The sequence below is a fragment of the Prionailurus bengalensis genome, chromosome B3 (genome assembly GCF_016509475.1).
Source record: "Prionailurus bengalensis isolate Pbe53 chromosome B3, Fcat_Pben_1.1_paternal_pri, whole genome shotgun sequence".
Lineage (NCBI taxonomy): Eukaryota > Metazoa > Chordata > Mammalia > Carnivora > Felidae > Prionailurus > Prionailurus bengalensis.
This window is the reverse complement of record NC_057355.1, coordinates 99,768,067-99,795,532: the sequence shown is the minus strand read 5'-3', so window position 1 is coordinate 99,795,532 and position 27,466 is coordinate 99,768,067. Positions and strand designations below refer to the sequence as shown.

At 43.4% G+C, this 27,466-nt stretch overlaps 1 protein-coding gene across 2 annotated transcripts in view; it reads right to left on the bottom strand.

Moving 5' to 3' along the window:
* Positions 1–21,377, bottom strand: part of FRMD6 (FERM domain containing 6) — a 240,944-nt gene extending 219,567 nt beyond the window's left edge. Inside the window, exon 1 of one of the 2 annotated variants that reach the window (XM_043556141.1) lies at positions 21,296–21,377. The gene's annotated coding sequence lies outside the window, so the exon portion shown is untranslated. The remainder of the gene's footprint in view (positions 1–21,295) is intronic. The other variant, XM_043556142.1, reaches the window with a different exon arrangement.
* Between the last annotated feature and the right edge of the window lie 6,089 nt (positions 21,378–27,466).

Below are 27,466 nucleotides of genomic sequence, written 5' to 3'. Positions count from 1 at the left end.
GGCAGTACTGTGAGCTATCACATCAAGTCATATTGGAAACCCAGCTTGCATTTGGAGAATGATCTTCAATGGCAAGTATGGCCGTGGCTTGACATTAATATTGTAGCAGGATTACATTTTTAGACCATTGCTTTGCAGAATGTCAAGTGTTTTTGTCTCTGCCTCCTTCAATGACAATGGTGTAATTGTAGGCTTTGTAATGGGCTGAAGGAAGGAAAACTCAACTTTGTTCAGGATCAGGGCTGGGTCATTGGACAAAATTTGAGATTCTATCATCCCCACAAATAGTTGAGAGCTATGACCAAGAAAAACACAATTTAATCTCTCTTTCTTCAACAGCTATATTTCTACATTCTCATTGGCCTCTATAAAAGCTACATGAAGGATAAGCAGTTCTCTTTATTAATGCTTCATTAAGAATTTTTATGTCTATGTGACAAGTGGTATATTCTTTGCTCAGAATAAAGTACTTTAGAGACTTGATTCCAGCTGGTCTGGATTAGAAAACTCATTAATGCTGTTAGCATGGCTGACAGCAAGCTCCTCAGGGGAGAGATATGGCCTTATATGTATGGAAACAGTCAAACTGGATTGGTCAACTTTTATAAATAAACCATTGGAAAATGTAATTTAGAGAGAGGAGTACATCAGTTACAGATTGTTTCCTTAATTGTGCCTGTTATTTCCCAGTTTCAAATTTTAGGCATTTTTCATGACAAAAATAATAACTAAAGTATCCAACAAAGCTCATCATTCAGTCTTTCATACCACAACATCCGTAATGACAATGGGAATTGTCATTAAATGACATTATGATTCAGAGGCAAAATAACAAGATCCTTTATAGTTAAGGCAATTGATAGCCACCTTGACCAAGTTCTAAATTTAAGTCACCATCTCTTGATTCAAAGATTGGCATTAGGTTAAAACAGACAAGGGATTGTTTCCAGTGGAGAAGATTAAAATGCAATTATAAATACATCTATCTTCCTTTGCCCAGGGACTCTCCATCCCATAATACCATTTGCATAATGGGTTACTTTGTTTGTTCCCTTTTAAATGTTAAATTTGGAACATTTTATTCTAAGTGCCATGAAAAAATAAACACATGAAGTTCTAAACCCACAGCTTTTCATATTTATCTGAGACTAAGAATATGTCCATTTTGTCTGTATTTAGGGAAGCACAAGTACTTTCTCATTTTTTAACACACCCAAGATGACAAGGATCTAAAGAGTTATGAATATAGACAAATGAAAGTATTTCACCTCATTCTCAAAGACACACACACACACACACACACACACACACACACACACTCCCTCATCCTTACTCTGCTTCTTTCTGAAGGCATCTGGAGGCTCCAGTTTGTTTCTGTGTTGGCTTCCGACTGCCCTACTCCCTTCCCTTCTCTGATGTCTTCTATTCTTGAACTGTATTCCTGAGTGGACACTTGAATCAGTGCACGCCTGCACTCTTTCCTTCTGCTGGTCCCCAGTGTAAGTGGACCTGCCCTATGTCTAATTGCCTGGATGGCAAAGGGCTAGCCTAAAACCCAGTCCTTGCAAATAGAGAATCTATTATTCAACTCAAGTGGAACACATTTTGCTTTTTAAGAGGGTATCTTGATGCATAATAGCCAAGGTTAGTCCTTAGAGGAGGGAATTCACAGCACAAGGTTGACCAGTGGTCAAATCTTTGGCAGGAGGAGAAACTCCCATCTTCTCCCAGATGTGAGCACCTTCCCCTCTCCTGGGTACAGCCTGGCTCAGGGCTAGATGAAGTTAAGATGCTGTTTAGAGCAGTGGTCAGAACTGTGACCTCCCAGAAGGTTAGAAAGAGCCCTTTGCCTTACTACAGTAACTATTTGCAGCATCTCAGCCTGCTGACGTTTGAAACTGCTGGTCTAAAGCTTCTCACATTCTATTTGTATTAGCAACTGGCTTTTCCTGGATTCAAACTTCACTGCCTAGGCTCCCAGTAAAGAGATTTTATGCTATTTAATGGTAAAATTCAGCTTCCCTGATGGGTTTCCTCAACACAGCTACTGGAGTAGCCAGGGGATGGGTCTCCTTGGAAACATCAGTAGCAACTCAGCTATTCTGTCTCCTGACAACAATCTCTCTGCATCATTGGCTGCCTATTTCATGCAGCCGGTGTCCTGACTGGAACTGAACACTGAAGACCATGCAGTAAGGAGGAGCAAATGTGTTATTAAGGTCAAGACAGGTGGTGGAAGGTAGGCCCAGGTGATAGTGGAGATTCTGCCAAACCAAGCCACTGTGTCCAGGGAACATGGATAGTTCCATCCAGGGTTCCAGCAGATGGGGGCACCAAGTGTTCTAGAAGTGGGGGCCCAACAGGTAGGCAGAGCCCAGCCATGGGGAATTTGGGCAGCACATATATTGAAGTTCAAGCAGTTAGGCAGTGGTGCATCAAAAGATGGAGAACAGAGGCCCTGCTACTGGGCAAAGGGCCTAGTTAGAGATAGGCAGGCCTGAGGGGTAGAAGGAGACTAAGGTATGTCCCAGAACGAGCAGTCAGAAACGGGACAAAGGCAGAGCTAAGATTTGGATTATGGGAACAGGGGTGGGGAGGAGTGCCCTGGAATATGGGACCAAGGTCAGAGCTCCATTATGAAAACTGGAGCACTGAAGGAAGGGACTAAATGAGGGAAAGTGTGAGGTATGGCTCCGTTTCTATTTTGTAGCATAATCTAAGAAAAGAGGCATAACTAAGTTCTAGGATGTGGGGTAGGGACACGACCATGGTTGAATCAAAGGGTCAGGAACTCCGGGGTATGCATGAAAACTCTATCAGTTAATGAGAGAAAAAAAGCTTAGAAAAAAAAAGTATTGGGGCACCCAGGTGGCTCAGTCAGTTAAGCACCCAACTCTTGACTTCGGCTCAGGTCATGATCTCATGGATGTTTGATGCAGCCCCACTTGGGGCTCAGTGCTGACAGCACAGAGTCTGCTTGGAATTCTCTCTCTTCCCTCTCTCCCTGCCCCCCCCCTCTTGTATGCTCACACACACAGTCTCTCTCAAAATAGATAAATATACTTCAAATAAAAATAGCACCCACAATGATCCTCCCCACATTTTTGCATCTTATACTATTTCCTTTCTCTTCTTGTCATCATAGTCTTAATAACTGTTTGTATTAAATAAACATTTTATCTTAGAAACTGTTGAGAGGGATCACTTTTGAAGAATGTGCTAGGGTGAAGAAGTGCTTTGAGACTGATTCCTCTGTCTCTGTCCAGCTAAATCGTGCTTGGGGGTTGGTTGTCAGGACTGGCTGCATCCGGGGTTAGGCGAGCAGGCAGAGACCTGTGTGGGAAGCAGTCTAAGAGCCCAGAGAAGATGAGCGTCACATTATATCATGTAATCGAGCATGCTCTGTGTGACCAGTACAAGGCAGGACACTTAACATACATAATCTAATTTAATCCTGTCAAGGTAAGAATTATTCTTCTCACATACACAAATAAAGCCACTGAGGCTCAGGGAGGTTGTGTAACTTCACTGATATCCCACAGTTGGTTAGTGCCCCATCAGCCTAAGCTCTTTCCATTAGGGGGACTGGGAAAGCTTAAATTGTTTGCTTCCAATCAGGATTACGGAGGAGAGAGGGGCATCAGCTGCAGAAATAAGAGGGCCCAGATGTGAATAAATGAGGAAGGCAGGGGATTAACAGAAGGGTAATAACAGAGGATATCAGATACTCCTGGCCCAAGTCAAAAACTAAACTGTTTTAACTGACTGGTACCCAGACCTGACTCTGGATCATTAGAAAAACTCCTAATGATAGATATATGCTCCTTAGTTTAAAAATATAGATTCAGAAAAAATAGATAGTAGATTCAGGAAGTAGCCGAGAACATCGATTAAATGAATACCATGTTTCTAGGAACACAAGAACTTTTGCCTGAATCTTTGCCACCCAGATTACACTGTAAAGCCAGAGCAGCCATTACAAAGAAAGGTCTTGCACAGGTATTTAACATGTGACAGAACTGTGGATTTGGGCTGAGAAGAACAGCCAAAGGAATCAGCTCCTTAGTATTCTCTGATGTGTAATTTACATGATATTTTCTCAAAAAAGGTAGCAGCCACCTAATATGCCAGCTGACAAGAATGGCTACTCTCTTTTCAGGCAACCTGAAAAGAGCCTGTTTGGCTTTCTTCCCTGAGCTCTTTGGCTCTTTTCATCCAGCCTGTTTGGGTCATTGGGACCAAACTTTTAGGCAAGACTGGTCTCAACAAGGAGTGGGTCAGGGTATTGTTCTAGTTCAGAGAAACCTGGAGAGCTTGATAAAATGCAGAGACCCAGGCCCACAGATTCAGGACATTCTTCAGGTGGTTCTGATGCAGATGGTCCTGGAGGTCCACTTTGAAAAAGTGTAGCAGAGGTTCCCTTCACACCACCATGCACTGTGTTTGTCAGAACTGAACTGAACTGGACACTGCTCATTTTGAGAGCACAGGTAGAGAGCCTCCCCATCTGCCTGTGAATGGCTTCTTTTCCAATACACATCAGTGCTCAGTGTTGGGGAGGAAGAAGAAGCCCTCAAGGTGCTCAGAGGTCAGCAATGCTGTGGTCAATCCCAGGAGACACTGTGGCAGCAAAGACAGGAGCCCTCCCAATGCCACAGACACCTCATCACTGAGCCCCAATCTTTGCTTTGCTTTCATTCTGGTCACATGACTGGAAGTGGGAGAGTTCCAGAAATAAGGGACCAAAGAGGGGACATACAGGTTGTTCTTCCTCCCAATTTCTCTCCCCCATGGCTACTGGAATCCACTCATTTGTGTTGCAGCCTGAAGACTGCCGTTCTTTTTATCCTTCTTGACAAAAATGAAACATTACACCAACTATCAGGAGGAGGTTGTGACTTTCTTGCATGAGCCCGCTTTAAGGACAAGGAGTTGCTGAGACAGAAAATTCCTCAGTGGCCGGCTCAAAAGATGATATGACATTGTCTCCTGGGGACACAGTGATTTGCGGCAGCATTTCAGCAACCCAAAATAAACCATCACTCTGCACAAGGGGTGACAAGCTTAATGTCTACACTCTTCATCATAATTCTGGGAGCAGAATTCCCAGACTCTAGGTTAAACCCCTTTCATTTTGGCCAAAAAACCTGGAGCAGGAACATGGGAGAGATCGTAAGATAATTGTCCTTTGGAGGAGCACCTTTCATCTGAGGATTTCCAAGTGCTTTATAAATATTAATTAAATTGCAACAACGCCTTAGTATGCACAATTATTATCCGTCTACCACCCCCAGCTCCATACCAGCCCCTTAAAGATGAGGCCCTTGAAGAATAGCATGGCTAGTGTCTAAGCCATTTAGCGTCTGAGCTTATCACAGAGGCAAAACCCAAAATTCAAGGTTCTTCAATTCTAGAACTACATTAAAGAGAACTAAAGTGATTCAAAGGACCATATGAGTCCTATGCATATATACTGTGAAGTACTATTACTAGAAGAGAAGAATAAAATATGTATGCTGAATTTATCATTTAATTAGAAGAACTACTCTATTAGTCCTAGCTTTTAACCTAGCTTTTTCCCTTCTAAGGGAAAAGATTCTTTCTTTTCTTTCTGTTTCAATTTTTTCCACCTATGAAACGGTGATACGATGGGGTTTTCTTATCGCTCGTATTATCCTATCGCTCTATCATAAGCATTGATGGCTTATCAAGAGAGGTGTTCTACAACCTACAAAAAGTATTCACATTTCCAATTAATGGCACGCTCTGTGCCAATTAATGGCAATACAATTAATTCATAAGCCAAGCCAATCCAATAGACGGCACACCTTCACAATTTGAAATGCGTTACCCTGATCCATCACCCAACCCCAAAGAATATTCATGATCAATTCAAAGCTGTTACTCACATTATCAGAATTACCTTCTTCTTCATATTAGTTCACGGCCACTGGCCTGTATGATACTATGATACTGTCTTATTTGAGTCAGTCACAATCTTTTTTTTTTTTTTTTGGAAAGCTGGTACTAAAACCACCACAAAGATTAAAAGTAAAACAAAAACAAAACAAAACCCAGAAACCAAAACAAACAAACAAAAAAACTATAAAGACCAAATACTGTCAGTGATTCTAAAATCACAAGGAAATAATGCATGCTGCTTGCGGTATGTCAATGAGAAATCTTTCTACAGAGTTTTCTTTTATGAGGCAAGTGAGAAACATCTACAAAGGAAGCCAATTGGCTAGAGCAAAAATCTGTAGTCATAAAATATTCTTAGATCTTTTGGAAATCATTAATAATATCTTAGGAAAACATAGAGAAACCAGTTCCTGAAAAAAAATATTTATATATATATATATATATATATATATGTATATATATATATATATATAAAATGGGAATAATGAGCTAAGGGCAAACAGCTGCACAAAAACAGGCACGAACAGTATTTGTTTCACACTCGACAGCCTACGATGTATTTCCATGCAATGTCTTGTTTGATGCTCTGAACAACCAGATGTGTTAGGAGCACAAAGAAAACAAGTGACCTGCCTCAGGTTGGTAACTTGGGGAATGAGCCCTGGAGTCAGAAAAATGGGTCCAAATCCTCCTTCTGCTACTCCCTAGCTGTGTGACCTTGGTCAGTCACCCGCCTCTAAGGCCTCAGCCTTCCCTCAGGGTTGTTGGGAGAATTAAATGAGATACTGCACATAAAAAGCTCAGCACAGATCCTGGCACATCACAGAGAATGCACTCAATATATGTTAGTGCATATCACATGTCACAACAGTTTCCCTACCCAGCCACAAAGCTGATTAAAAACAAACAACATACAGGGGCGCCTGGATGGCTTAGTCTGTTAAGCATCTGACTCTTGATTTCAGCTCAGGTCATGGCCTTGTGATTCATAGTTTCAAGCCCCGTGTTGGGCTCCAGGCTCACACTGCAGAGCCTGTTTGGGATTCTCTCTCTCTCCCCTTCTCTCTGCCCCTCCCTGGCTCATGTTTACATACTCCCTGTCTCTGTCTCTGTCTCTGTCTCTGTCTCTCTCTCTCTCAAAATAAATAAACTTTAATAAATAATAAAATCATTAAAAAAATCCAACTTTTCTAAGCCAGTATATCCAAATGAAACACTATCTTCCCACATGGCCACTTTGGGCGCTATGTCTGACTCCAACGTTAACTCTGTTTTCACAAAATAATTTTGGCCCGACTCTGTTAGGAACATCCTTAGTGCTTGTTTAAAATATACACACATATGTGTATTGTTATTGGTGGCAAATCTTGGTCCTTCTGGAGTGATTTTTTTTTTCATTTAGAATTTGTCACTTAGAGCCAAATCTAATGAAGAAGGAACATAATCAAGAGGGAACAAAATTAAAGTGTACAGATTGATTGTATGCATGTGTGTGTGTGTGCATGTGTGCACCTTGTAAATTACCCCTAAAGGCAATCCCAAATGAGGACTTGTATAAACATGGTGAAAAATGGTGCACAGTGATGTTAAGTGCATAACTTCCTGAACTCATTACTTGAAGGCTGTCCTTCACCTAATTTTGACTTTTTAAATACGATCTAACATACAGATCTCATTCTTTTATTGTTACACATGAGCTGTTGGCCTCTACTCACTTTTCCAGGTAGGGAACGCTGGGAAGAAAGAAAGGAAAAGACCCAGGATAGAAGAAAGGGGGTGGGAGGAGAGAGAAAGGCCAAGAGTTAAAGGACAAGTTGAGGCAGGGAAAATCAAATAAGCTTAGAAACATCACAGAGGAATCAACCTTGTAGGCAAGAGATGTTAATTACACTTTGCTTTTTAAGACATAACTCATGCTACTCTTTGTTTTGTGAAGCAGGGAGAGTGCGTATAATGGGCTGCAATAAACTTTCCAATTAAGGCTAAATCATTTTTTTTTAACTTGTTTACTTATCTTGAGAGCAAGAGAGAGAGAGAGAGAGAGAGAGAGAGAGGGGGGGGGGCAGAGAGAGAAGGAGAGAGAGAGAGAATCCCAAGCAGGTTCCACACTGTCAGCGCAGAACCCAACATGGGGTTTGAACCTACGAATCAAACTGAGTCAAAACCAAGAGTCAGATGCTTAACCAACTGAGCCACCCGCCCTAAGGCTAAATCATTTTTTTAATTCTGTTTTGAGAAAATGTGTTATTAAAATACTTTAGGCTTTTGAAAAATGGAACCATTTCTTAGGCCATTTACTGTACTTTTTCGTTTATATTCTGGATGATCGCTTACCACCTGTTCACTTCTTTGCTCTTGTCTCCTCGAGGCTCCTGGACAAGCAGGGGCTTGTGGGAAAGGAAGGAAGCACGAAGAACTCTCTTATGTGAATAACGTGATTAACAGAAAGTATAAAAGAGGCTTCTTCCCCTATTCACAAAGCAGATTTTCTTCAGAAGCTGGCAGAGCTCCCAGACAATTTGCTCTGGGACAGACACTGCCTAAACTGCTGCCAGTGCCGCCTCTGGGGCCCTCGGGATTGATGAGTTGGGGTGGCCACAGGGAGGGAGCAGGGAAGAGGCAACACCAGGCAGGGCCAGCCTGGGTCACCCAGCGGGAGACAGAGCTGTGAGCACAGAGCAGGCGCTGTGCTGTCTCCTCCACTCACTGCCCAGGCCTTCTGGCACTGAAACAGCAACAGGAAGGGCTAGGGGGCTGCAGAGGGGAGAAGCTGGCTCCAGGGTCCAAGATGGAGCCTGAGGGGTCAGTGCTCACAACGTAGGGGAAGGAGTAGCAAAGGAGGAGCTGGCTCCCACCTGTGTGCCCCAAGGGCTCAGGCCTGATCAAGGTGCACAGACCAGCTTGGAAGGCAGAGTAACCCTATTCCCCGGCACCTAGAAAATAGTGTCTCCTGACTTTCTGCCTGGCACAGGGGTCTGACCAAGCAGCCAGTGGGTCTGGGGAATGATCTCCTGTCAAATGTAGCTGCCACGCTCCCGGATCCTGTATTCACCATTGTCACCACGGCAATGCCCAGCCCACCCCTTTCAGCTCCCCCTGGGTGGTATTTTCAACAAACACTTGCTCTGAAGTACTTCTAATTGAATTGGAAATTAGTAGGCGTTCTGTGATCTGAAATGTGTTGGTGGGGAAAGGAGAGGAAGGTCATTGGCTTCCAAAGCTATTGCCTGCTTCCCTGCTAGGTTTTAGCTCAGCCAGATCTGATTTCTGATGAGATTTCTAAAAATTATTTTCCTCTGTAGTAGGATTTTATTTATTTTTTAAATGTTTATTCTATTTATTTTGAGAGAGACAGAGAGAGAGACACAGAGAGAGAATCCCAAGCAGGCCCTGCTCTGTCATGGGGGGAGCCCAAAGTAGGGCTCAATCTCTTGAACCTTGAGCGGTGACCTGAGCCTAAATCAAGCATGGGATGCTTAACTGACTGAACCACCCAGGTGCCCCTTCCTTACAGTAGAACTTTAGAAAGGTTTAAGGCCATGAATTATTCAGGGTCACTAACTGATTTGCCCCCTTCTTCGCCCCCCCCCCCCAACACCTTCCAAATATCCTCAAAAGGATTCTTGACTAGCTAGGATATTAACAGAAAAGGTAGGGACATATTTGCCTCTCTGTTGCCTTAAATGTCCACCGGCCAGGCTGCCCTGAGGCTACCAAGGAGCTGGGAACTGGCAGTCGGCTGGCCTGCCATCTTCTGCTTTCTCTGTTCTTTCTACTAATGGAATAACTTAAGGGGGGGGGGGCGGGGGCAGTGTGCATGTGTATGTGTGTGCACACGTACTTCAACCAGTTTTCAAAATTCAGAAAATATAGAAACATGTGAATACCACCAACTCAAAATAACCACAGTTGACGTGACAGTACATACCCTCATGATTTTTTTTCGAATGCAGTATTTTGAAGTGAGATTACAGTATGCGTATATTTTTATAAACAACTTTTTTCACTCCACGGCAGGTCACACATATGATCCTTCCATGTTAATAAGTACAGGTTCATGTTATCATTTTAATGGCTGCTTAATAATCCAGGATAAAAATGTGCTGTAGTTTCTTTAATCAATTGCTTACAGTTTGACATTTCAGATGTCACTATGTTATTGCTGATAGAAATAAGGATCTTTACATAAACATTACCAAATCCTTGTCAGATCACTCGCTTAAGATGGATTCTTCAAAATGGAGCTGCTGGGTCAAATTCCATCATCTTTAAAAGCTTTGATGCATCCTGTCAAAATTCTCCTACAGGAATCCTTGACCAATATTCCATCCTTCCAACAGCAAAGGGAGCTGTCCATTCTCCTCGTCCACCCTGGAGGCAGGGCATAAGGAGTGTGGTTCATCTTTTCTAGTCTGAGGGTTGTAAATGATTGTCTCATTTGCGGTGTTAATCTGATGTTCAGTGTTTTCTCTTCTCCCTCTGGCACCTCCGTCATGGCATGGAGCTCTTTTCCCACCAGCATCTCTTTCACTCAACAACAGACATTAATAGAGCACTTCCTGTGTGTAGGCACCTACTCGACATCCATGCTACAGAAGTGGCAAGGTCTAGGGTGCTCTGGGGAAGGAGGGAGTGGCTGGGGGAGCAGGAGAGAGCTTCACAGAGGAGGTGCTATTGATGCCAGGTTTAAGGGAATGGTGGAAAATGTCATTTAATGCAGAAGACAGAGCATAAGCACAATCAAAGACCTGTGCTCCAGTGAGGCGGGGGGATAGGATGGGTGGGGTGCCTGACTGAGACAGCCTCCATGTACTACACTATGGAGTTCAGATTTTCTTCTGTGGCAACAGCAGATAATTAAAGGATGGGTTTTGAGGGGCAAATAGTGATAAGATTTATATATAGAAAGCTAATTCTGGCAGTGGTGTGAAGGAGGAAACAAAAAAGAGGTAGAGGACGAAAGACCAATTAAATGGCTGTTGCAATCGTCTGTATGAAGAAGCTCAGAGTTAGAAAGAAGTCACCGGCAGAGCAGAGAAGCGGGTGAGATAAAATTTTCAGGACTGGTGACTGGGGTGGGGGGAGTTGAGGAGAAATTCGGGAAAACTTGGAGCAAACAAAGTGTGAGTTGGCGCAAAAACGAAGAGACGGATTCAATTTTGAACACGTTCCATTTAAGGTCTACTGGACTTTAGATGGATATATCCAAGGGAAATTGTTATTGCCAATATGGATTTGGGACTCTGGAGAAGGGCTGTGGCTGTGGATGGACGTAGATTCGGGAACCATTAGCACTCCAAATCCACACATCAGTTGGCAGGAGCCCTTTCCCTACCTTGCAACCAGGCCTGCCACCCTGTATTCTGGTCTTTATCCTTATGTCTGACCCGTGAGCCCCATTGCCTGCACTCAGAGGTGCCCAGTTTGCCACGAGAAAGAATGGATCTAAGGTAGCCAGCTCACATAAAATTTTGAAGATTAAGAAGTCTATCTTATGGTGCCATTGATATGCTTTTTTAAAGGGGGTATTTGTCTAACACAAAGAAATCACCCCCTATTAGTGTGGCAAATGGGTGGGAGATGTTTGAGGGACAAAAAGCCTTTCTGAGCTCTCTCGAGTCATACCCATGAAGTTCCACCCACCCCTGCCTCTGGGTCGGGGGCTCTGTTTCCTTGCTGGAGATCCCAAATGCAAAAAATAAAAATAAAAAAAGCCAAACCAAATAAAACACTGTCAGCTGCTGGAAGAACCATTCATAACCACTGGAGTTTGCCTGAAGACAGAGCTCTGCAACCTGAGACCCGCTCGTAGGAGCCAGGTTTAAACATCAGGACCTAAAGAGGAACAAGGGGTGTGGCGCCATGCCTTTGGCTGCTTGGCTTCTCAGCTAGGATTTGAACAGCTCAATTAAACGGACTGGCAGCTGCCGTGTCAATTTCAATAAAAACATAACACAACAAATCTGGGTAATGTGAGCCTGCTCGGCTCCCTTCAGCATCTTAATAAATCTTTACGTGGAAAGACAAAAAGTGCTTTTGAGAGTCATGCTGAGGTAGAAACGTGAGCATCAGCTCCAGCTCCCATTTTTCAGCAGCTCATCGCCAGACCAGGACAACCTTACTCTGACCTGACCAGAAATGCCTTTTGTTTTGTTTTGTTTTAATCCTGTCTCCTTTTCTCACTGGCTCCCTTCAAACCCTCTTTTCTGGGTATGTCAAATCAAAAGTGGCTCCTGATATCTGGTAACGCAGTTCTGGCTGGGCCCACAGAACCAGGAACTATCCATTCTGCATACTGTTTCAAAACAGTCACATTCCATCTTGTGGTGTATCAGGAAGGAGTCTGCAACAGAAGCACCTAACTTACCAAAACCAGCAAATGAACAAATAAAACCTCTATTACTTCAATAAAAAGGACTTAACTAGAAAGGAGATAATGTAATTTAAGCAATATTTGCTCCATAAGGAAGTATCACTGTTGCGGGTTGCCTGACTTTCCTCTTTCCAAACATGGATATAATTAGCGACGAGTAAAAAAAAAAAATTCCAGGTTTCTTAAACACACCAGGAATCTGAGGTATAGAAAGACAGCACAGACAACATACCTGATTTCCATATGCTCGGTCAGGGAACCAATAATGCAGAACATGGGAATAAATGGCTCCTATCAAGTGCTGAAATTCCACGAGATAAATCATAGCTAATGCTCTAGATTATTTCCTGTTAGAAATGCCTAAAAGGCCATTCATTTAAAATGACGTAAACACCCCAAATGAGAAAGCAAGGCGGAAGGGAACAGGGCATGGAGAGATTCTGAATTTCCATTTCCGATCTCTTATTCAGCAATAGCATGGCTTTCAGCCCAAACTGTTAAGAGTTTTGGGGCAGAGGAAATGATTTATATGAAGGAGGAAAAGAAAAGCTCTCTGAAGCATCAGCTTCCTTAATGACAAGCCGCCCTGATAAGTTGGCACATTTCCTATAAGTATTCATGGCAAAAATCCCTGCGACATCAGAGATCAAAACAGCTTCCTAATTTAGGCCAACATTTCTGAAACTGCTGACACTTTCGATAGAAATTAACCCAGAAACAGCTCACTTCACTGCTCACTGCATGGGCTTCCAACTCAGGGTGCTCAGGGTGTGTGGCGTTTAAGGGGTGTGTGACTCACACCCCTCTATGTATACGAGGCATCGTCTACGGCCTCCATGTTTTTTCAACCTCATAAATCTTCTTCCTCTGCTACCTGAGGACATCTTAATTACCCAGGCCTTTCTACGTTCACACAAACAAAAACTAATCTAAAAACAGTCGAGTAGCATGGATCTTGCTTCATTCAAATCTGTTTCCTTTACACACACACACTACATCATACTGTTCCTACCTTAGTTTATATCTTTAAGATTTCCCCCATCATTTCCCAAAATGTGTTATCTGGCAAAAGCCTTTAAAGTACAACTCCAGTAACATGTGGGCAGATTTTTAAAAACATGATTGTAAATGTGAGCTGCTTCTTTTTCTCACCCTACAAACTTGGCACCTTCATATATCGTAAATCTTGCAGTGGCAGCAGCAGACCCAGAGTGACTCCACTCTGTTGGGACCTGTGTGTTTGCCACCAGCATGAGAGGAGCCGTGCCAAGGTATTCTGAGAAGCATGCTCTCTGGACAGTGTTCCAGCCAATATTTCACAACACATCAGAATATTTTCAATCTAACAAGCTCAGCTCAGAGAGGAGAATCCAGTGAGATCAACTAGAAAAAAAAAAAAAAAAAATACCTCCCTACACATCTGCCCTGATTGGGAAAGCTGGTCGCCAGAGAAAAGAGTTCTAGAAGAACAGTTTATGCAGAAAACCCAAAGGACTAAACGCCTGAAAAGATCGTACACAGACTCTGACGTGTCGCCCTGCCCTCTTCCGCACTCCAGGCCTCATTTTCCACCCTTGCACTGTCTCTTCTGCCTTCTCTGAACGGAGACAGCTGTGGGACAGCGATCATGAGCATGGCCCCGAGAGCCAGGCTGCCTGGACTCAGGCCCCAGTTCCACCTCTAATTTGCTGCATGACCTTGGCTGTTAACTAGTTTCTCTGTTACTCATTTCCTCATCTGTAAAATGGACTACTTGGAGGATGAAATGAGCTAACATAGTTAAAGCTTTTTGCACACCGTCTGACATATAACATAACCTGTCTGCTCAACTCTTTGCTCCTGATTAGACCACCAATGCAGCAAGCATGGATGGATCTTTCCAAACATAAGGTACAAGCAACTTTGGAACCCAGTTCCCAGGTATCTGCCCGTGAGACCTTAAGTGTTTATGTACAAATTACCTCATGTAATCCATAAGATACCTGGAAGAGATAGCATGGCAGGCCTTATACAAGTTATTCCTCAACCAATCGTGCCTTCCAAGACCGTGCGCTTATGTAGTTTCCTCCCACGTTGACTCTGGACTTGGTCGTGGGCTTACTCTGGCCAGTGCAATCAGCAAAACTGAGATTCTTAGAGGTTACATAAGTGCTTTCACGTTAAAGCTTGGACCCTCAGAGCACGGCCGCTACCGTGTGACAAAGCCTAGCCTCCTAAAGGATGAAAGAGCACATGGAGCCAGTGAGGCCCAGCTGGCCCAGCTGAGCCCAGCCACCAATCTTCAAGATCTTCAAACTGAAGGTAACTGCATGAATAAGCCCAGGTAATACCAGCAATTAAACTAGCCTGTCAACTCACAGAAGCATGGAGAAACAATAATCTGTTGTTTTCATTCGCTACGTTTTAGGGTTATTTGTTACTCTACTGTGACTAAAACAGAACCTGGTGAGGAGGATGCTGCCGAACAAAGACTTATAACATGTGGTATTGCCTTTGGGACCAGATGGCGGGGAGAGGCTGGAAGGGCAGTGAGGAAATTGGTTTTGGAGGCTGGGAAACGGGCAGCCCTTCTTGCTGAAACAATCAGCAAAACTGTCATCTGTAGTAATTTGTAAGGTTAGAAAATAGATTTAATCAATTTATTGGTCTGGCTAAAGAGACTCCTGGGCAGAATGCTTAAAGCACCAGTGGATATTTTAGCCTTGCACAGTAAGGTACAAGGAAAGAGAGTTAAAGCCAGAACCCATGTTTGCAAACAGAAAACTGAGAAGAAAGAAGGGAGGTTCAGGATTTGCTATGTTAGAAAGTTCCTCTTTCCACTCTCTCCAGCTGGCAAAGGATTCTCAAAGGAAGAGATGGTCTCAGAGTAAAGACTGATCAAAGATAGGGTGTAAGACCCTTAATTAAGACCTCGAAAACACTTTAGGAAGTGCTGAGAGGGCCCTCTCAACTAGACAAAGGGCTTCTAAGATTCATAGGAGCCTAATCCCAAAATAGCTCTGAGTAATCAAGCTGGGCTGCCCAATATAGCCACATGTAGCTATTGGGCACTTGAAATGTGGCTAGTCTGAATTAAGTTGTGCTATAAGCATAAAATATATACTGGATTTCAAAAACCTAGCATTAAAAAATGTAAAATATCTTATTACTAACATAAAGTTGCAACAATATTTTGATTATAGTGAGTTAAAAAATTTATCACTAAAATTAATTTCACTTGTTTTGTTTTTACTGTTATTTAAATTGTGGGTCTTCTCTTAGAATTAGACAAAACCCCACATATGTAGTTCATTCACATTTGTGGTTTGTACTGTATTTTAATCAGCATTACTGTAGAGGCCAGTCCCCAAAAGAATTGTGGATAATGGAATGAACAATAATGAGATACATAGACAACCCATAGTTCTTTTTTTAAGTTTATTTATTTTGAGAGAGAGAAAGAGAGAGAGAGAGAGAGTAAGCACGCAAGGGGGGAGGGGCAGAGAGAGAGGGTGAGATAGAATCCCAGCCTCCCACAGAGGCTGACACTGTGCTATAAACAGGGAGCCCCTATGTGGGGCTCAACCCCACAAACCTGAAATCATGACCTGAGCTGAAATCAAGAATTGGATGCTCAACCAACTGAGCTACCCAGGTGCCCCAAGATCACAGACTTTGAGCTTGATGTGGTCATTGGATGAGACTACGGGGGTCCTGGGAGAGAGGAGTGTATTTTATATATTATGGGAGAAATTGAAATAATTATGGCCAGAAGCTGGGCTTGATGGATTAAATATAACCACACACTATTTACAAATCGTCTTGTTAAGAAGCAGTTTATTTCTCCCACCCTTTGAATTTGGGCTGGCCTTTTTATTTGCTTTGTCCAACAGAATGTGGAAGAAGTGATGTTGTGTAACTTTCGAGCCCAGGCCTCAAGAGGCTTTACAGCTTCTATTTTTGTCTGACTGGTACTGGGAGAATTCCATACTGTGATAAAGCCCACAATGAAAGGCCATATGGAGAGTTCTAGCAACCCCAGCTGTTCCATCAATTCCTATTTGTGGCCCCAAACACGAGGGTATCACTCTTATTTGGGGGGTGGTTTGTTCTGCAGCAATGGATAACTGATGTCTATTTACAGTCTAACAGGGAGCAAAGAGTTGAGCAGATGGTTCAGGTTTCCAGGCAGAGGTGTGACTTGGGACTCCACCACAAGTAGAATGCTGTCACCACCATGTTCTTCATTACATGGGCTTCTCCAGAGTGCTGCTCACAGCATGGTAGCTGGTATCTCCCAGAGTGAGTGATCCAAGAAATGGAGAAAGTGACCAAAATGAAAGCCATAACATCTTTTATAACCTAATATCAGAGTCAACATCCCATCACTTATCCAGTGTTCTACTGGGCACACAGACCAACTCTGATAGGTTGTGGGAGGGGACCACACCGGGCGCTAATATCAGGAGGCAGGGATCATTAGGAGCCATCTTGAAGGCTGGCTACCACATAAACCAATAAATGAATATGTGTATTTCACACGCTTGAAGAATTCGCAAGAGGCTAATTTTCCCATATCCTCTATTATTCTCTGACCTATTTATTCACCATGGGTTCTTTAATATTTCTCTTTACTTCTCATTTCATTCCATACCTGTTATTCCCCTCTCCAACTTTGTTAGGCCATGGAACATGGCATTTCACGTCTTTATTACTCTGACTGGAGGCTTGTGTGGTTAGCGGGCTCAGTGTCAGTCTTCAGGTAGAAGGCTCAGTGATGAGAAGAAAGACACTCGAAGATTAGTATTCCCAAAACTTTTGGAGAGGAGAACTATAAATAAATTCAGCTCAATAAAGAGCAGGCCAGCCTGGAATTGGAGGAAAATGAGTCCTTGTGTTTGTTGCTGGTGACAATGTGAGGTTTCTGATGAAAGCAGTCTGGCAATTTTTCATAAGAGCTATAAAATTTGTTATACTATTTGACTCAGCAATTTCCTTATTGGAGACCACACACTCCAAAAGGAAAAGCAAAAGGAAGAAATGAACTTGTATTCTTTGGACCATCTCAACTGCTCAATAACAAGGAATCAGCTTGAGTAACAGAACAGAAAACTGTCTCAGTGTAAGTGATAAGTATTTAATTTCATTAACATTGACCTGCATTTCTGAAATAAAATTATGTGAGAAATACAGAGTAGGGCATATGTAAGTAAACACATTACTAAGATCAAGGTTTGGAAAACCAAAAGTGATACAAATAGATTACTCTTCATTAGGATCTTGGGGGTTAAAATTTTTCACCTGAACACCATTTCTCAGCTGTCTGAGATGAATAGGAGATGAGCAAAGGCTTAATAGCAGCTGATTTCCATTAACCCAAGCAGTACCCTCTGAATCTAGTTTCCTCATCTACCAAATACGTATCACATACCTAAATCCCAGGATCATGAAGATCTGAGTGTACTCTGTCCACTGGGAAAGGCTGTAGAACCCAGGTGACATGGTGAAGGCAGTATGGGATAAGGGAATATGTGAATTCTGCCCCACCTTTGTATTACACTTCCATCTACAGTAGCTTAACTTTTTTGAATCTTGAGCTTCTTCAACTGTAAATGGGCCTTCCTACCTTCCTAGGTTCCATCAGGATTAAATATCATATCATGTGTATAGAGACCAGTGGAATATGTAGCACATAGTAGGTGTTCAATTAATATTAGTCCTCTTCCTTTTTGCCGCCCCAGACCTCCAATGCTTTCATTCTCTTCAAATACATACAATAGGGGAAACAGTTGGAAACTGGAAATAAGCAAGTTAAGGCCAAATTTCAAAGAATGTAATACTTCACTAGCTCATTGCCAAGTCACACAATAAAAATAGTCTGCAAGAAGTCTAAGGGGATGGGGTTTTGATGCACTGCTTGAGTTAACCAAAGGGCCGTCCAATAGGCTTGGTGCAGGGGCTGATCTGAACCCTTCTTTGGCTTTGGTCTCATTGGACAAGATCCATATTGTAGAAGAGTTTGCCTAAATGCTGAAAACAGGAAGGGGCTCAAAATGTGAGAGGACCCCTCAGAAATGAGCCTGTGATGTGACTTATGAATTGTGGAGCCCATGGGTAAACAGCCTGGAGACTTTCCAAATTCTTCCTCAGAGTAGTTTCAAAAAGGTACTAGGAGTGGTAATTGACCAAGTAGAGACCATCTCTAAAGGAGAACTCTTTTTGGTTCCAGGTAGGCTCTAGGGAATATATTAGCTGAAATCAAGGAAAGGAAAGAACTTATTACAAACATTCCCTGACGCCTCTTAAGGGCTAACGTCTGTCCCAAAACACCAGCAGAGTGGAACTAGAACATATGCTCCTTTAAAATTAGAGTCAGCCCCAAATAGCAAGGAAAGAACAGGATGCATGGCCTTTGTTTGTAAACAAAGACCAAGATAAATGTTGGTTGCCAGACCTCAAAGGGAGGCATGACAAGCCACTTGTAGAGAAGCCACAGGCAGCCGAGCAATCCCTTTGGTCTCCCTGGTGGTCTCCAGTAGACCTTTCCAGAGGCATCACTGCAGAGCAGGAAAGCCAAGAGGGCCAGAGGGCATCTGCCTCAGCACCCTGCTCACTGGTGTGTACTATCTTCCCTTGGCCAGCATTCAAGCTAAATTTGACTGTCACTCTTATCACAGGCTGTCATTAAATGCTGTGGAGTCAGGCACTTAGGTCTGAATTGCAAGCAGTAAGTAAATGGTTAAGCCTCAGTTTCTTTGCCTGTAAAATCGGGATACCAGGGGTCCCCACCTCATAGGTAGTTGTAAAGAACAAATGAGATCAGGTATACAAAGCCTTTAGCACAGCGCCTGGCACACAGGCAGGTCTCACAAATGTTAGGTGCTATTATTATTTTTGTGTTGTACATTTTATCCTCTGCTTTGTTATTTCACTCATGGCAGCATTTCTCACCAGAACTGGGAGACGGGCAGAGTCGAGGGACCACCAGTGACAAACTCAGACCTTTTCCAGAGTGGGAGAATGGTGCTGTTTATAGCAACCAAGAGAAGATGCAGCCATAGGAAAGAAGTGAAAAGGGAGAGCATGTGCTGGTAATGAGGTAATATTTATATCTATCCACCGTGCCTCTGGGTCTGCCTCAAATCAGCTCAGAAGCCAGCTTGCCAAAGCAGAAGAGGGCCCAGGCCTGGCATGTAAGGAGGTTTGATCATATTCGCTGAGGGTCCAGGGCCTGTTGCCAGCTGATGAAGCAGGTCCCCTGAGATACACCCAAAGGGGAAGGGTCCCCACCCATACCCCACCCCTCACTTCCACAGAGTTTCTGGGTGAGAGACTAGCAGGCAAGGCATTGCCCCTGTCTTAGAGCCTGCATGGCTCCAGGCCAAGCTTCCAGTCAAGGATCAGCGCCTCACTTACCCAGAAAACAGGAGTCACAAACAGAGCACAAATCTCATAGTAGTGCTCTACTATTCCTTGGCCTCAGAGAACTGGATTTTAGGAAGCTCAGGAGGAAGTTTCTTTTTGACAGGGTGTCATTTCAACTGGAAGACAATATATATTTTTCTAGCAGACCGATACATAAGCAGTTCAGGTAACCAGGCCACCTGAACAGTCCAGTGATAAGTAATTGCACTAAACTCTGTGGTTGTCTGTTTGTTGGTGACACTAACAAGAGGTGGGCAAAAGTTACTGAAGAGGAAACTGAGCATGACACATATAGTCCTGAGCCCAGCACAGTGCCCAGAACACAAAAGGTGCTGTTTGCAGAATAAGTGGTTACTGAGGTGCATTTAAAATAAGCCAGGCTCCAACCCAGTACGTGAGGAAAGTATCTCCTCCCTTTTTCCATCTCTCTCCCTCTCCCCTCCCCACCACCCAGCAAACAAGAAACACTTGGTCATTCACAAGCGTTTTCTCAGAGAATTGATTCTTTGGTTGCTGACTCACAAACTCAGTTTGTTTTTAAAAAGTAGACCTGGGGCACCTGGGTGGCTCAGTTGGTTAAGCGGCTGACTTCGGCGCGGCTGACTTCGGCTCAGGTCATGATCTCGTGGTCTGTGAGTTCGAGCCCCACGTCGGGCTCTGTCCTGACAGCCTGGAGCCTGTTTCAGATTCTGTGTCTCCCTCTCTCTGACCCTCCCCCGTTCATGCTCTGTCTCTCTCTGTCTCAAAAATAAATAAACATTTAAAAAAATTAAAAAAAATAAAAAGTAGACCTAAAAATTCTCATAAAACTCCATTTTGTTCCTTTCCATATTCCCTTTATTACTTCCTCCTATCACACACACATCATATTTTACTTTTACAACACTTGGGAACTGGTTATGACAAACTCTGTAACAGCTCATCATGTTCACTTTATGGTTTCTTGTCCACTTTTACTAAGTTATATTCCTTATAAAGAAGTGCATGACCCCCAAATACATGAAAGCCTTTTGCTGTGATCCAGAGGGTGAGCAAGTAACTGTACTAATGCAACTGACACCTATTCAATATTTCTCACACTCCTAATAACTTCCTCCTAAAAAATGCATGGTGTTGTCTTCTAAGAAGTCAACCGATGGGCTCTTGGAAAACTTAGAATAGGAATGCATCAAAAGGGGCCTATCTTCCAGTCAGATCATCATCTGTGCTTTTGTGAGTGTTCTTACCAAAGGTGATTGTGTGTCTGGAGTACAGGATACATACACCTGTAAATATGCACACTGCAAGTGAAAATCTAGAGAACACAGATGCTGTCTAATTCATCAAGACATGAGTTTCTTCCTGGCACTGACCACGATGTCTACTATAGGGAACAACCCAAGGCACCGCTTGCCTCCAAAAGAAATCCCGAGACAGGTTCTCCAGCCAGCAGAACCAATCCTCCCACTAGTCGAGGGTGGTTTACACGTGGAAATCATATTATTTAAATCTTTTGGTGATTCTACTATGCCTAATACACGGACATGTCACATCAAATCTGCCTTAAAATTATATTTTATGTAAAACAAAAGGTAAGAACAACCGTTCGTTTCTTACCTGCTGCTGTAGTTACCAGAAACCAGGCTGCTGCTCTTCTAATGGGGCAGACTCCAGGATTTAATCTTCAGCTCCCTCCCCTGGAACCAGAAGCATCGAAAGAAAACTTTCAACTGCTATGAGCAAGCAGACAATTTACTTCCAGCCAATTCTTTCTTATTCCCATGGCTTGCCGACTGTGAAAGCGGGGTGCCTAAGAAAGGATGTCTGGGGAGAAAGGGATCGAATTGAGAGAAAGGAGAAGAAAGAGTCCTCAAAGCAAGAGTTGGTTCAGCCAACGTACACGTCCTTCAAGGAGAGGAAAGCCCTCTTTTTTCAGCTTTAATTTCTCATAGAAGATCTGCCACTACATTACTCACAGGTAATTGCTACATTGCCCCTTCACAAACAGCAGACATACTTTTTGGGCGAGCCTCCAGATTTGTGATGCATGCCTGTACCTGTCCACAGGGATATCACGGTGCCTGGGAAAATTGGGAGGGCAACAGCCCGCCCAAAGGGAGGACCCAGTCTAGACTATTAATCAAGCTCTTGGGATAATATATGCCACAAACTAAGATCAGAGGCTGGTGTGAGCCCCTCTGTCCACAGGGCACCCACCTCACTCATGGGATCACCTGGTTAGGGCTCGAACTTCTCCCAAGTAGATCAGCAGCTACACTCTGTCAAGCTTTGACTTGTTTCCCCAACGAGGGAAGGAGTAGCAAGGATTACTATCACAGAAGGAATGTGGTTTTCTTACTCTGGGCAGTTAATGGAGGAGCCTCAAAGATGATAGACGTGCAATTACAATTCCTTTAAGTTTCATATCATGAAATGCAGTGTTTAAAAAGGCATTTCAATGGCAATCAAGTGTCATAGAAGCTTCGTGTTTGATTCATTCCTGGTTTTCCAGAAGGTGGAGGTAACACCATGGAGGGGACAGAGCAGAAGGACAGAAATTGGAAAGTCTTGGCTCCAGTGTTTATTATCCTGTCTACGGATAAATCACTTAACCTGGTTTCCAAAGAAGTCAAAAGAGAAGACGGGGCTGGAGATCTGCACAATAACAGAACACCACCTCTCCACTTCCACATCTATTTCACCTCGTCCTAGTATCAATGTTTTGGTTCTCCTTCAGGGAACCACCCCTTCCTCTCAGCTGGTTCAGATGAGGTTACACCACCCCCAGGCTTCTTCAGAAGTGGGCATGTGGCCACGTCAAGCCAATCGGAGTCACTGATAGATTCAGAGATGGGTCCGTACACAACGAGCGTCATCCCTGGAACGTGAGCAGGGAAGGGGCCTTCTCACATGGCTGTGGCTGCTAACCTGGTAGAACAGAGCCTACTGCTTCTGGTGGCCATTCTAGAGAAAGAGGGAGGGCCTGAAAATAAAGCCACTGCAGAGGAAAACAGAGCTTAGAGATGGCAAGAGACCGATTCCTGAAAATGTCATTTGAAGGCTTGGATTCAGCTATGAGTGACAGCAGCATTTTCCTTGTCTTTCTTAAAAATTTCCTTTAACTTCTTAAGCCCATTTTAGTTACGTTTCTGATGCCTGCCACTGAAACATTTTAGCTAATAGGAATGCCTTCCAACTGCCCCCTACACCTAACTCTATTGCTTTTAAACATTCACATCTATAAAGATCTGGGTGGCATGGGGATGCAGGGGGACAAGAAATCAGTTTCCTTTTGACGCACTCTTACAAATTTTTTTTAAGGTTAAATCTGCAGAACACAGAGATGTAGAAGTAAGGCAAATTCTGGTGAAAGATTTTTAAATTCTTTACTCTCAGAATACAGTTCTTTGTCTAAAAAACAAATGCAAATAATGCACAAAGGTGAAATGTAAAGTGAAGACCCTCACAGTTCTACCTTCCAGAGATAACCGGGGATAACGTCTTAGTGGCCTGCTATTCAAAACATGGCCCACGGAACAGCACCTTGGCCTAGAAGGGGTTAGATAAGCAGAACCCCAGGCCTCAAGCCAGTCTTGTACTTTATCAAGGCCATTAAGTAATCTGTATGCACATTAAAGTTTGAGAAGCACCAGCTGAAGGTATAGTCCTCCAGGGATTCTTTTTTTTTTTCATAGGGTTGCCAATATTTTTTTGCACATAGAATTCGTTGGCTTTTTGTTTCACTGATTTTGTAAAGAAGAGGCACACCTGAGGGGTGACTGGGTGGCTCGGTCAGTTGAGCGCCCGACTTCGGCTCAGGTCATGATCTCGCAGTTTGTGAGTGTGAGCCCTGCACCGGGCTCACTGCTGTCAGCCTGTCAGTGTACAGCCCGCTTCAGATCCCCTGTTCCCCTCTCTCTGTCCCACCCCCATTTGTGCTCTCCTCAAAATGAAAAATAAACACATAAAGAAGAGGCATACATGAATACAATGACTCAGAAACAACACAGTCAAAATCCCTTATAAAACATAAGTGATTCATTTCCTGGGACCCTGTGCGAATTATAAAGGCATTACAGACCCATCCTTAGTGTCCTGAGGGACTCTGTACACAGTAGCAAACTCTCCCAGAAACGGACACGCAGAGCAGTGGTTCCACAACTTGCACGAGCATCAGAACCACCTAGAGGTCATGCTGCCAGCTGCACACCCAGAGTTTCTGATCCAGTAGGTCAGGGGTGAGGCCTAAGAATGCACATTCCTGACAGGTTCCTGGGTAATGCTGATCCTGCTGGTCCCCGGACGGTATTTCAACCAATACTGCAAAACTAAAAATGGTTTTATATTTCATACACACACAACATACACTGTTCTGAAACTTGCTTTCTTCACTTAATACTGTATCTGGGACATCCTTCCATGCCATCCACATAGCATTACATCATTCTTTTTAAAGGCTGCAAGGCCAGAGATTTGGGGCTTATATGACAATATATGTTAAATGACAAAAAAGGGGATCACTGGCATCTTCAACATAAGGACAAGCATCCCTACCCCCAGATCACCACTTTCAGACTGTGTTTACATCTACAGATAAGCAAAGCTCTGGACTGACCAGGAAAGTGAAATTAGCATGGTGCCAGGGCCACTGAAGTTACAAGAAGACAATCTGGTTTCTTTGCACGCTATTCTAGTCATCATCGTCATCTTTTTTTTTTTTTTTCCATATATCCATAGTGCCAGATGCAGTAACAGGTAAACAGTGAGAACTTCATAAATGTTATGGAGTTGGTGAATGAAATGTCCAGAGCATCACGTGCACAGAACAATTCCACACGGGAATCCTTGCTACCGAGCTGTACCATACTGCATACACTAATGTTCGTGGCCGGGTACCCTCCTGAGTCCATTCAGACTCCCAGAGAGAAAGCAATCCAGCTTGAAGATACGCCTGGAACTTCAACGAGGCAGTGCAGCAAAAATCAGACGTGGAATTTTGAGGCAGTTCCTGAGACGCACACTGATACACTTCTCAGCAACCCCTCTGCTTGGCTACAGGTGCTTTCCAGATGTCTCCCATTGTTAAAACCCTCTGGGCTCCACAGAGAAGTTAACCTGTGGAAGACTTTCCCCTTAGGTAGGAAAAGATAGACATATAAATAAAATATGAATATATATATATATATATCTCAACATTCTTCAGCTGGGAAATGCCCATGCTTCTGTAGCGACATACGCAATCACTGCTAAACAAAAAGACGGCATGACCTCAGTAGACCCTGGAGAATCACATGTTGAATATTCTAATGTGAAAATTAGAAATCTCAAAGAGCCACACACTACATATGAATAAGCCACGTAGTGGCCCTGATTTGGCCACTTACTAGTTCTAAACTCTGTTGGAAGACCTCATTTTACTCACTTGACAAGCATTTCGTAGACCCACCTACTATGTGCCTCGTATTGTGTTTGGTGTCTGGGATACAGATATCTGGAATATGGAGAAGAGAGGTACACACCATGAAGGAACCTAGTGTGAGAGACAAGAAAATCCTTGGAGTAAGCCAACTGTGCATACAGATGAGGAGAGTCAAATGTGCACAGAAGGGTATATGGAACCCTGCTTGAGAATCATCAGAGATGGCTTCAAAAAAAGTGAAGATGGAGCTGAAAGGGAGTCTGCAAGGTAACCAGATGGAAGTCAGGTAAGCCTGGCACAGCATGTTGTGTCACAGAGCACAGGTGAGCTTGGGAAAGTGCAAGGCATTTAGTGTGACTGGAGTGAAGTAGCCTGGGAGCAGGTAAGAGAGGGGATGAGTTGGAAGTCAGCTGAGAGATTAGATGCAGTCACCAGTCAGCAGGGATGGGAGATGACCTAAATTTGCATTTCTAAAGGCTCTGGGGGCAATGTGGAAATGGGAACTGGAGAATGGGATCAGAGCCAGGGGGTGCAGCTTTGAGGCTCATACTTGTCCCAGGCAGCCCTGGAGGAGCTGGGGCTGACTTTGGAAGACCAAGACAGGGGAGAGACCAAGAATGCATGGGCCTTGGTGACTGGGCAGAATAAGGGGAAGGGAACAATGAGGGCAAGGGATGAGTTCAAGGGGACACCCAGATTTATGGTTAGGGTAGAGAGCCAACAGGCAAAGAATTTTGTACAGAATTGAGTTGGGGGTGCGATTGGGATGGAGGATGATAAGGTGGCATTGCTCCTCAAACACGTGTATACTGGATCTAAGGATATCCTTGCTGAGAAAGCATACACCCCATTAGGGCACGATTTAAAGGTGCCTTGTGGTGGGGTGAATAGTGTCTTCCCAAAATTCATGTCCACGCAGGACCTCAGAATGTGATCTTATTTGGAAATAGGGTCTTACAGATACAGTTAAGATGAGGTCATACTGGATTAAACCCTAAATCCAAGGACTGGTGTCCATATAAGAAAGAAGAGAGGCCACACAGAGACACAGAGGAGAAACCCATGTGAAAACACTTGCACAGACTGGAGTCATGTGGCTACCAGCAAAGAAATGCCAAAATTCCTAGAGGCCACCAAAAGCTAGGAAGGGGCAAGGAAAGATTCTTTCCTAGAGCCTTCAGAAAGACCATGGTCTTGCCAACACCTTGATTTCAGACTTCTAAGCCTCTAGAGCTGTCAGAGACTTGATTTCTGTTGTTTTAAGCCACTCAGGTTTGTGGTATTTGGTTAGGGCAGCCCTAGACAACTAATAAAGCTCCCCAAATTCCTTTGGCTCAAATTTTCCTGAAATTGCACCATTACTCAGTTTTCTAGGTGGCAGTTGGGGGGGAGGTTGATCTGTTTAACTGGGAAGGATGCTATAGCAAGCCAGGTTCACACACATTTTATGATTCACTCTACTTCAAGGCCCTGTGGGATTGGAACATGGGTTAAGGTGGGTCTGAAGAAGGTGGGGGGGATGTTCTTGGGATAATATAGGCCAAGATAGGATCTCACAGCAGGGTAATTCTAGTGAGGAGGGGCATCAGATGCCACTGACATTCAACAGGATTCTAGGAAATAGGCAAATGGTTATTATTACTTCCATCTTACAGATGAAGAAACTCAAGTTGACAGCCTTTAAGTGATTGTGTGAAGGTTACACAGTTAATAAATGCTGGAGGCAGATATAAAAAACAGATTTTCTTAGTCCTACTCTCAGGATTTTCCATGGGACCATGTAACCTCTATCATGCTGTCTCTAGGGAACCACCTTAGACTAAAATAAGAAAGAAAAAATATCATTATCAGTTATTGTCACAAAGGGGTTCTTCTACACAAATAAATTTCCTATACAACTAAAAGTATTCCTGTAAATGCCAGTTTCTTTATTTTTACCATTTTACATGGAAGTCTTCCCTGCCTTGTAAAACAAATCATACTAAAAGGACTTAATCTCCTCCCACTGGTATGGCCATTAATCACTGCTAATAACCTTTGTTAAAGTGCCTCAGTTTTTCAAAAGAAATGGGAAGAAATCTGTAGGCACAGATTGAGGCAGTGTATTTGGTGGCCCACACAGATCTGGTCACCACACTATCCATCAAGAGGAGAATCATGCAGGTAAGGGATCAAAGCTTTCATTGACCAAGTGCTAAATATATGCCAGGAAATATGTGAAGTGCTTTCTTATGTGTTCTCATGCAACCTTCCAACCTCCCTGTGATATGACTATTTTTAATGCCCATGTTATACAGAGAAGGAATCTGTGGCTTGGGGACCTTCTAGCACTCACCCAAGAAACACGAGTACACTAGGTTGGTGATAAG